Genomic DNA, 12,165 nt, shown 5'->3' on the forward strand with positions numbered 1-12,165 from the left:
ATTTGTTATCATGAGTTGAATGAGCAAACTAGAGACATTATTGAAAGCATGTTTCATGGTAGATTTCGAGCATTGTCGATTGATGATGCTTGGGACTTTTATGTATGGTTTGCTAGAGATACTTATGATCATGGTTATGGTTATTCAAATGTTTCTATTGATAATTGTGATATTCCATGTTCCATAAATGATGAATCTTGCATGCCTACTTGTGCCCCCATTCCCCAATTTGATGATGCCACTCATATCTCTAATGTTGATCCTCGCATGCTTGCACATTATTCTTTCCCCCATGATTCTCCTCAATGCTTTTCATCTTTCCAATCTTTAGATCCTACCTTTGAGTCTTCTTATAATCAAATTGGTGGTTATTTGAGAAAATTGGAGATGAATTCTAATTTAGAACCAAATGAGATGAGATATTTGGAGATTGTGAGAAGTCAAATGGAAATGTTGAGAAAGTTGGAAGAGAGTAATGAGGGTGTTTTTAGGAAGAATGAGGAGATGGAGAGTCAATTGTCATCAATATTGAATGTAAATAAAATTTCTACCACATTGGTAGATATGGAAGATGATGACGATGATTGTTCTGAGAGCTTCAAAGTATGCGAGGAGAATGTTAGAGAGTCTATGGGTGAGGAAAAGGGTGTAGAGATGGATGCTCCTAAAAAGAGTTTGCATTTTTAACCTCCTTCCAAATTTGAATTTTGTTCCTTTGAGCTTTTAGATGGAGTTGAAGAGAAACTAAAATTTTTGGCTGAGGAAATGGTAATTCAAGTTAAGAAGGATGAGACATTGCAATTTTTTAAGCGTGAAGAAGATGTGAAGAAAGAGAGTGAGGATGAGGAGGATGAAGTAGTCTCCATGGGAGATTGGATGTTTGAGGGTGATGAGGACCAAGAGGTTTTGAGAGTTGAAAAACCAATTGGTGAGTCAATTCCCCCACCCACCTCCCTTGATTGTGATTTCATTCCTCCATTCCTTAATTTTGCAAACCAATTTTCTTCCACCCCATCTCCTTTGATTAATAACCATGGTTGCTTTGAGGGCGAGGCCTTATGCTTTCACTACTACAAAAAATGGCTAAGAAACCATACTAAATAGGCTTAAGAGACCACAAATAGTATGGTTTGTATCTCAGTGGTCTCTTGGCATAAGTAACCATAATTTTAGTTTGGTTTCTTAGATCAAACATAGAAACCATAGTTCAAAGATATATGGTTTCTTAGGTCTCAATTATGGTACTTCATATAGAAGGATAAGAAACTTGTTTTGTTTGAAGTATGGTATCTTTGATAAAGAATAAGATACCAAAGTTGTTACAACTATGGTTTCTTACACTTCCTTTGTATGTACGTAGTTTTACATTTATAATATTGTATATTGTAATATTTTACATTTATAATACCATATACGTTTTTAAGTTCAAATCAAACATAATCAATATTAAATGTAATTTTGAGATGTGAAAAAAAAAAAATTCCATTGAATGAGATTTGATATTCAAGATTCTTTATCGTCTTTACTTTCAATGCTCAAAGCTAGAAGCCTAGAATACAAACTAATTATATAATGTATTGTAACTCCCTCATCAAAAAATATACCAGTAAATAAATTATAAACTAATAACATCAAGCAAAATGATAACAAAACTTAGATCTGTTTTTTATTTTTCTTGAAGATGAACTCAATATGAAAATGGCTGACACAATGACACCGTCTTTAGCTTCCGTCATCATCATACCACAACCCCTCCTTTATATATACTTTGTCATCAAGCTCATCCAAATTTGCCAATTTCTATCATTTAACATCTGAAATAAAAAGAAAACTAAATCAGCAATAGATCTACAAAATTAATTCAGATCAATAGTAAAAACAACAATGATTCTCCATATCTTCAATTTTGTTTAATTAATATATCATAAAATCAAATATCAAGTAGCACGATCTATACTACTACGAAGCAAAGTAATAGAAATTTTTGAAAACCGAGAAATAAAACTCACCGAGTTCATCAAAGAAGCAGATCTGAAAACCGCTAATTCGCTATAAAGAAAATAAGTTTTCAAGGTCATCTCTCGATTAATAATCCTTCATAAGTCTGTATCCTTGAGATTTTAGAAAAATTATAAGAGCAAGGAGTTAGATCTACAAAAATAAAATTATAGAAATGAGACTATGAGGGGAAGCAAATGAATAGTTTAAACATTAGGCGTTGATAACGAGGGTTTTAGTGAAGGAGAAGAAGGAACCCCTTAAAACAATAAAGAAAAATAAAATAAAAATTATACTACCCACCCACGTATATATACACCTACCACCATATTAAGAGACCATATGTCTCTAATGTATGGTGTCTTTGATCTTATTAATTCTTTATTATATCTAAGAAACCATACATCTCTATTATGTGGTATCTTATAGTTTTTCTAAGAAACCACATTTCTCAAATATACGGTTCTTTAATCTAAGAAACCTAAGAAGTATTTTTAATGGTGAGTTAGATGTGGTTCCTTATCCCATTTTTGTAGTAGTGTTTGATGATTTTGATGAAGAAGAGGTTCCATATGATAAGGTTGAGGAGGTAGAGCCTACTTTTGATGATTATGAAGATAAGAGTGAAGTGATTCGTGAGTTTGAGTCTCCAACTCCTATCTCAAATCTTAAACCATTGTCCTCCTCTTTCACCTTTAATGCACCTTTCTCTTCTACATTTTCCACCATCGAGTTGAATGAGGCCTTTTTGGAGGGAGATTGCACTTCTCATGTTTATCTTAAGCTACCTCCCAAGTTCGACCCTCAACCCTTTGATGAGCTTCCTTTGAACCTTGATGATGATTTGAAGCTTTTGAGAGCTCATTTAGGGTGTGAAGTTAATGAGGAGGATGTGATTGAGAATGAGCTTAATTTGAATGATGATGAGTTGTAGGAGAGCCCTTTGGATGTGAGTTCATTGGATGAGAGAGCTTATGTTTCTACGGTTAATGGTGTAAGTGAGAAACCAATTCCTATTCCTTCACCTTACACCTCATTTTCAATAAAGCTTGATCTTGTTCCCTCCTATCCCATATCATTACCTTCTTTTCTCAAATCTCCTTCTCTTGAAGAGCCTTTGGTAACCCAAGTGCCTCATTTGATGACCTTTGAGGATAATGGTGACCTTTGAGGATAATGGTGGGACCTCCAACGAAAAATATTTTGTTGAGAAGAGTATGCCTTCTTCTTTTTCTTTTATTTCTCTTCCTTTTTCTTATATTTTTGTTTTTCCCTTCTCTCCTTCTTCTTCTTGGCATACCTCTTCTCAACACAATAGGTGTGCTCTAAGCTTGTTGCATGCCTTTATTTTTTCATGTGCATACTTACTCTCATATTAAATGTGTAGTAGTACATTTGACAAGCTCTTGCGTGCGTTGAATTATTATTTTCTAGAGCGGTCAAGCTTGGATCTTAAGAAAGCCTTTTTTGGGAAGTAACCCGTGTTTTATTGCTTTCATTTTCTTTTCTTTTTTGAATAGATTTTCTCTGATGGAATGTTTGTGTGCCTTTTTCTAGGTATATGGCTTGATATACTTGGGTGCTTCGATTTGGATCAAGAATCAAGGAAGTTTGACTCCTATTTTTGCTAGCATATGGAAGGCAAGGTTGAATTCAAGAGGAAATTAGTTTTGAAAGGTTTAATTGGGTCTTTTGCGGGTATTTACACCCACCTAATATCCGGTAATATCCTTCCTTGCTCTTTCTCAAGTGGATGATCATTTGTTGGACATATGTTGGATTGATTGGATTGACCTCCTTATTTTCCCCTCCCATGGATTATTTGATTTATGTTTGACTGTAATGTCTCATTCAAGCTTGGGGGAGGATTTTCTATCATGTTTGGTGGGATTTTGATTCATATATGCCATGCACCTTTGTATATGCATTTCCATGTTCTATAGTGTATCCCAAAAAGATTTTTGTTTCTATCAAGGCAAATTTGCAATGTATCTTTGTTTTGTTCTTGCTTTGGAAATAATACTTTTGGACTTGTATAGTTGAATGCTTTTCTTCTTAAATGGTAACGGTGTGCACGGTTTGAGAGTATGCTTGGTTGATTCTAGGATAAAGCATGCTAAGGTAGTTGGTTAGAACTAGTGCGACCATGAAACCGGATTCTACTTGTTTGTGGCATGTTGGTAGTTGCTTCCTATAGCCGAAATGACACCAATAGTGAGTTTTTTCTACATCCATGTGAGGTTCATTATTTTTCAAACCTTCAACATATATTTGCATGAGAGGCATGGATCCTTGACTATTGCGGACCTAATCTAGAATCTTGACTCATAATTCTCAAACTCGAGACCGAGCCATCTAGGGAGGACAAAGGCATCTTTTCGGGGTGGTAATTTTTCTTTTCTAGGATAGTTTTCTTATTTTTGATTTTTGGGTTTACATTTGCCTTCTTGCTAACCATTTGAGCCTTTTCTTTTTTTTTCAAGCCACATCTTTAGAATTTTGAGCCTCTTGTTTCTTTTAGTTCCATTCTTGGTTTTTGTGAAGCAATTGATCATTATTGTTGGAGTTTGTGGTGGAAGAGTTTGGATATTTGGTTCTCTTGAAAGCAAAATTATGTTCTGATATTTGTAAAGATAATGGCTAATGAATGATGGAAAAATCCGTCCATAGTCAAAAGAGGCAAGGACATAATAAATGCAAAATTGTAAAAGTCGTCCTAAGTTAAAGAGGCATGGACAATTGCTTTGAAAGAAATGAAAATTAAAAAAAAAGATATGAAAATAAGAAAAATCAAAAATATTTTGATGTGATTCTTTTCCCATTTTCAAGCATTGAGGACAATGCTTCCTTTAAGCTTGGGGGAGAAGCGTTTACGATTTTTGTATATATGCTTGTGGTTATAGCTTTGAATAAGCTTGGGGGAGTTAGTTTGTTTTGTTTGGCGATTGCTTGATTATGGTGCTGAGGATTGATCACCCTTTGCTTCACTAATTAGGAATACCGCCAAATTCTAAATTCTAAGCCTACCCTCAACCCTTTTTGCCCTTACGTTACAACCATTGGGAAAGACCTTTAGACCTAGAGGTTTAATCATATACTGAGGGAGGGCATTATAAGTTAAAGCCTAAGGAGAGAGGATGCATTGTCAAGACGTCGAGTAGCCCAAAATTATATTTTTTTCCGGTTCCTTCGTGGAACTTTTGAGATGCACACTAGGGGAAGATATGAGACTAGTAGGGAGAACGCGGTAAGACCGTTTGGGATGAAAGTGGATTTCGTTTCTCTAGTTCCTATGCTTAGCATATTTATGTTTCAATCAACCTCGGGTATCTTGACACGTGCACACCCTTACTTGTTTAGAAAGATTTGCATTCATTTATGCTTGTACATTTTAAAAAGTCCTTTCATGAACATGTGTTTGCTCTTTTTTTCTTTTGATTTTCTTATCATGCTTTGCCTTGTTTGTATTTTTATGAGAGTTATAGGTTAATCTCTTAGGAAACCTTTACGAGAGCATCACTCGTCCTCTAGGGCGATCTAGGGGTTTAAATGGCTTGTCTTTAGTTTCTAAAATTGATCGTGATTCCTATGAAAGTGAGTTAGTTTATATTCTCATCTTACTAGTTTTCTTGTTTCTTTCTTTGCTTGAATAATGTCTTCATTTTTCCCTTGGGTTGGATTTTGTTTTGCTCGAGGACGAGCAAAAGTTTAGCTTGGGGGAATTTGATCCGTGCCATTTATGGCACCTTTAGGCTATGTTTTCTTTATATTTCTATGCTCGTTTTTAGTCATTTATGTCGTGTTTTTATAGAATAATGCTCGATTTGCGTGTTTTGTGTTAGTTTAGAGAAATGCATGGTTTTAAAGGTTTTCTTATCATTTTATTCATTTCTCGGTTATTTCCCTCGCTTCTCCGTTTGTTTGTCGTGTTTTGTAGGTACGTTGCGGGCTATATGCATGGGAATTGAAAATAGCATCCACAAGGATCGATATGCATATTTTAGAATTCAATTTGAGTTAGAAACGAAGGAAAACGAAGGCTTGCAAAGTATCAAAAAGGACCTTTGTGCATTGTTTCAGCCATATCTCAAGTTCTACAGATAGGATTGAGGTGATTCAAGTTGGGTTGGAAACTAGACTTGAAGATCTTTCCAGTGATAGGTTGCACGCCTTCATACAATTCCTAGATTGTGAGTTACAGCCTTCCGAATTTGGTCCTTCAAATCTGCCGTGGGCGCGGGGTCTATTGGCCGCGGGCGCGGGGCTGCTGCAACCTATTTCTGCCCATTTTCGACTAGGAACTTGGAGAGGGCTGGCCGAGGGCACCTCGCGGGCTCGGGCCTATCCCTGCGGGCGCGGGCTATGGCCGCGGGCGCGGCCTCGGGCTGCTCTGTTCCGGCTATTCTCCTCCGCGGGCGCGACCGATTTTTCCGCAGGCGCAAGTTTCTGGGTTTTACTTTCGATTTCATTTATTTTCTCCTTTCGTATATATATTGTACGACCTTCTATATTCATCATACATGAAATTCTTTAGATTAGAGTAGTTTCTCATTCCTCTAAGGAGAATTAGGTTAGATTTGGAGGTTCTCTCTCTAGATTAGGAGTTGTTTTAGAGAGAGAAAGTGAAGGATCTCAATGGTGATTGAGAGATTAAAGATACAAGTGTGACAATTGTGTTCAAGAGGTTCTCTATTATCAGTGAGCATTCTTAACTCTATCTCACCTTATTGCTCTGTTTAATTTCATGTTTGTTTGGTTTAATTTTGATGTTTGATGCTTGATTAGTGTAATTGTTCTTGATGTATTGTTGATTCTTGATTTCTTTAGTTGTTTTTTGATAGATAATGATATTTGAGTAGTTGTTGGCTAGGAATTGGGTGAAACTTGTATGATTGATTAATTGTGATTAATTTGGGAATTGTGTTGATTGATTGTTAAGATTAAAGTGATTAATGAAGGTTTGCATGTGCGTAATTCGATCAGGCCTTGAGAATTATGCTAGATTGCATTGTAATTGCTAATGACACGAACAATTGGTTTAGGAATTGCAATTATCAATTGGTTTTGATTGTGATTCTTTTAGTTTGTTATTCATAGTGAACCCTAGCTTAACAATTAGGAGATAGCTCTTTGATTCCAGTTGATTGCTCTTATCATTTGTCCTCACAACCTTTGATTGGCATGCTCCTCCCAAGTTGTTGCAATTGACATGATTACTTGTTGATCCCCGTTCCTAGTGTTTTATTTGTTTGGTTGCTTGTATCGTTAGTTGTTAGTATTCACTCTTACCTTCGTCTTCGACCTAGCTTAGGCGCATAATTGAAAGTGCTTAAACATTATCGTTGACTTGACTTGCCTCTATACTCGTATTTAGGCTTGTTAAGTGTATATAAATTTAGCTTGACTGAGGGAAGATTAGATAATGATCTAGTTTTCCCCTCGTCGGGTAGGAGGCTTCTCATTTGAAGATTTTTTGTCCAATTTGGGCAAATGCTTAGCAAGATGTAAAAGGTCAACTTGGTCCCAAATTAGGAGAAATTCCACTTCATGGTTGAAGAGGGAATCGTCCTTTGTCAAAAGATTTCAAGCAAGGGGATTGAGGTTGATAAAAGTTGAAGTGATAGAAAAATTGCCACCTCCAATCAATGTAAGAGGAGTAAGATCCTTTTTGGGGCATGCCGGGATCTATAGGAGATTTATCAAGGATTTCTCACAAATTTCTAGACCCCTAAATGCTCTTCTTCAAAAGGATGTCGTCTTTATTTTTGATGAAAAGTGTCTTTAAGCTTTCAACAAATTAAAGGAGGCTTTAATCTCTACTCCAATCGTGCAAGGGTTAAGATGGAATTTTCCATTTGAACTCATGTGAGATGCTAGTGATGTTGTGATTGGAGGGATGTTGGGGAAAAAGGATGGAGAAGAAGCTTCACGTGATTTATTACATGTCTAAGACCTTGAATAAAGCCCAACGGAAACTACACCACAAAAGAGAAAGAGATTCTTGCCATGATACATGCTTTTGAGAAGTTTTGGAACTACCTCATTGGTTCCAAAACTACTGTTTACACCGACCATGCGGCTATTAGGTACCTAGTGGCAAAGAAAGAGTCCAGCCTCGTCTTCTTCGTTGGGTATTTTCTCTTCAAGAATTTGATGTTGAAATTCGTGATAAGAAAGGGGCCGAGAATGTAGTTGTTGATCATCTTTCCCGTTTAGAGAATGTGCAATCTAATGATGATGATATTCCCATATGTGATGAATTGAGAGATGATGTGCTTTATATCTTGAATGAGAAAGAACTTCCTTGGTTTGCCGACTTGGTGAACTACTTGGCATGTGGGGAATTTCCTCCCGATTTCTCCAAGAACCAAAGGAAGAAGCTAAAAAGAGAAGCAAGGCACTATATGTGGGATGACCCCATTCTTTACAAAAGAGGAGTAGATGGTTTGCTTCGAAGGTGTGTTCCGGATGAGGAAGTGAAAAATGTGCTCATTATGTGCCATTATGATCCTTGTGGAGGGCATATGGGAGCAAACAAAACTACGTTGAAGGTCTTGTATAGCGGTTTTTGGTGGCCTCATATCTTTAAGGATGCTTGGGGGTTTGTGAAGACTTGTGACCGGTGTCAACGAATCGGCAATATATCCAAGCAAAATGAGATTCCTCGACAACCGATACTTGAGTTAGAGGTATTTGATGTATGGGGTATTGATTTCATGGGGTCATTCCCTACTTCTTATGGAAATCAATACATCATTATGGCGTTCGATTACGTTTCAAAACGGGTTAAGGCCATTGCCTCCCCAACTAATGACCACAAGGTAGTCATGAAATTGTTCAATAAAGTCATATTTTCAAGGTTTGTAATTCCTAGAGCTGTGGTAAGCGACAATGGGTCACATTTCGTTCATAGTACTTTTCAAAAGATGCTAAGAAAACATGGAGTGCATCAAAGGTTCGGTCTTACCTACTATCCACAAACTAGTGGACAAGCGGAAGTGTCCAACCGTCAAATCAAGTTAATCCTTGAGAAAATGGTTGAAAGGAATAAGAAATAATGGGCGGAAAAGCTTGATGATGCTCTATGGGCATATAGGATGGCATACAAATCCCCAATAGGCATAACTCAATATCGCATAGTGTATGGAAAATCTTGTCATCTTCCGGTGGAGCTTGAACACCAAACTCGATGAGCCATTAAGAAGGTTAACATCGACTTGGCTAGTGCGAGAGGGCAAAGATGGTTTGATCTACATGAGCTTGAAGAGCTAAGATTGGAGGCATACTACAGACACCTAAAAATGTCTCCCCAAAACCAAACCCGATGATGAACAACCTTTCACCGCCATTATTGGTTGGGTTGAGTATTTAATCTTTGGATTACTTAAATCCATTTATACATTTCATAAAAAAAACCAATTCCTAGACCATTTCCCCAAACCGTCACTTATTTTCCTCTTTTCGTGCCTTTAAACCCAAATAATTCATTTCGTGTCCTTTAAAATCATTCATTTCTTGTCCTTTTTATAAAAACGTTTAGTCCAGTTTATTTTGGTCCATAATATGGGTCCAATGATTAAATAATTGGATGGGGATTTCAAAGATCTTTCCAACGATATATTATAGGCCCAAATCCGAGTTATAACGAATAAGTTAAGGCCAAAATATTAAACCGAGCCCAAACCAAACTTAAGCCCACCTTACCTACGACCCAATGATCATGTGGAGGGTCCAAAAGATTTAATACCATTACTAAATCAATTAGGATTAATTGGAAGCTTCTATAAGTTTCTAAAAGATCTTAATTATCATTTTTGAAAAGATAAGATTAAAGAGTTTGAAATTGAATAAAACTTTTCTTTTTAAAAGTCCTTATACTATCCGAATTGAAAGACGTTTAAAGATAGAAAGATATGATTTTAGTGCCTCATATTTTTATCCAAATTTTATATTTTTGGATAGCCCTTGAAATTATCTTTCCAATGATATATTATAATATCAATTCCGAGCTATAACGGAAAAGATATGAATAAAATATCAAACTCTATCCAAAACTGACACTGTCTCACTATTTCAGCAATATCTTTTATTCTAAAAAATATTATAATCTGATTCTAATTAGGTTAGAAATTAGACTTCAAGAGATTTCCAACGATATCTTATTTATCTTATTCCTATTTCTGGATCAAAAGATATGATAAAAACAAACACCGCAAAAACTGCAGTCTATCGAGTTTTTTTCCAATTTAATTCGAGTCTTATCTTAATTCTTCGACCCCTCTTTTTTCCTTATAAATAGAGGTCATATCTCCCCTTTTTCAATCATAAACAATCTTGATCATCAAATAATTCTCTTCTCCCTCTTTAGCCTAAACACTAGCCATCCTATTCTCTCAAAATACTTCCTTTAAGCACTCTAAGGAGTTCATACTTAACCCGAGGTTCCGTCCTTAAACTGAGGGTTTGGACCGAATTAACTCTAATTTTTATTTAATTTAATTGTTTCAATTTGATTTATATTTTTATTGAAGTTACTAACAATTTATTAATGATGTAGCAATTCAAGGAAACGCGGAAAGTGAGTAATTAATTCACTTAATTACTCTTATTTTTATATTGCTAGTATCATGATTAGGGTTATTATTATTATTTGATTTGAATAACGATATTATTGTTGAATTGCTTCCAATATTAATGATAATTGTATTATATTTTTTATGATCGCCATTTTGCATGTTTAAAGGGAATATGTAATTGAAAATCACGCCTAATAAGATAATTTGGACCAATCGGTTTAGGATCCTTTTTAATCTTGTTGTTAAATCAAGTGATCCCTAATATTTTAGAATTATATGTTGCATTAACATTCAACCAATTTAGCTTAATAATAGTATGGAGCAAATTGAATATTTTGTTTGTATGCCTTTGAGATCGCAGGAATCATTTTTCACTATAAGAATCGAGTAGAGGCCAATACGGGCGAATGTGACTCCATGACTCACTTTGTACCATCATCCCCGATCCTCCTTTCGTGGTTCCGAACCATATGGAGTTAGTAATCTCATGGATTATCAATGGGGTGTAACTTTCACGGGTCAATCGTTGTTGCCTATCGTTGTCCCTTTATTCGTGGTTGCCTTTTATGATCCGTGAACGGTTTACAAGTTCCTTAAAAACTTGTTGGAGGCTCCTTACTTTCCTTGTCCCTAATCGTATATGTCAGTTCCCACTTCCTAAGAGTGCCAAGCATAGTCACCACATGTTTTTACGTAGGCGCACTTCGAACGACGCCTACATATACGAATGTGCAAGCAATTACAAGAATCACACAAAAGAATACCACGACCGCAATATTGAAAAGAAAACATTCCTTGTTGGCGATAAGGTACTTCTCTAAAATACTAGGATGAAGTTATTCCCCGAAAAATTTCTATCAAGGTGGAGTGGTCCTTTTGTTGTTAAGGAAGTGTTTTCTCATGGAGCCGTGGAAATCACGGATTTGGATGGAATGAGATCATTTAAGGTCAATGGGCACCGCCTCAAGCTTTACAACGAGGGTGCTCATGTTGGTTTGGTTGAATCAATACATTGTAATCTTACCTCTTGAGTATTGAGGTCGTCAAGCTATTGATGTTAAAGAAGCGCTTCCGGGAGGCAACCCGAGTAAAAAAAGAAAAAGAAAAAATAATAAAAATGAAAGAGAGAAAAATAAAAAAATTAAAAGAGTGAGAGAGATAATGGAAAAAAGAGTATTTTACTTTTGATTTGGCTAACAAATTGGTTGAATTTATGTTCTTGTGCTTTATAATAGGCTTTTAAAGCAAAAAGAAGCAAGAAAAAAGAGTAAATGAAGCTATCAACAGCTTGGAGCGGGCGTTCCTACCACTATGCACGTCCGCTCCAAGCTCAAAGAACAAAACAGTGAGCTTCAACACAGGTATGAGCGGGCACTCCCAAAAGCCTGCACGCCCGCTCCTTTGCTCTGTCAAAAAACCGGAAGATTACGGTATCACAATGGGCGAGCGCTTCTCAAGCACAGCACGCCCACTCGTCCTAGACTCCTAAATTACAAGCCAAGAACAAAATTAGGAGCGGGTGCTCCAACCTTTGAGCACGCCCGCTTCAACCAAATTCCTTAGCTAAATTCATTTTTGGAGCGGGCACTCC

The 12,165-nt window shown here is 36.3% G+C and overlaps 1 long non-coding RNA gene across 1 annotated transcript; it reads right to left on the reverse strand.

The window, feature by feature from the left end:
* Positions 1-1,466: 1,466 nt before the first annotated feature.
* Positions 1,467-2,484, reverse strand: LOC145595329 (uncharacterized). The gene is made up of 2 exons (XR_014102939.1): positions 2,010-2,484; positions 1,467-1,814 (listed from the first exon to the last, which is right to left on the reverse strand). It is a non-coding gene; the product is annotated as an uncharacterized LOC145595329 (long non-coding RNA).
* Positions 2,485-12,165: the final 9,681 nt, after the last annotated feature.

This window comes from Chenopodium album, chromosome 1 (genome assembly GCF_948465745.1).
Source record: "Chenopodium album chromosome 1, dcCheAlbu1.1, whole genome shotgun sequence".
NCBI lineage: Eukaryota > Viridiplantae > Streptophyta > Magnoliopsida > Caryophyllales > Amaranthaceae > Chenopodium > Chenopodium album.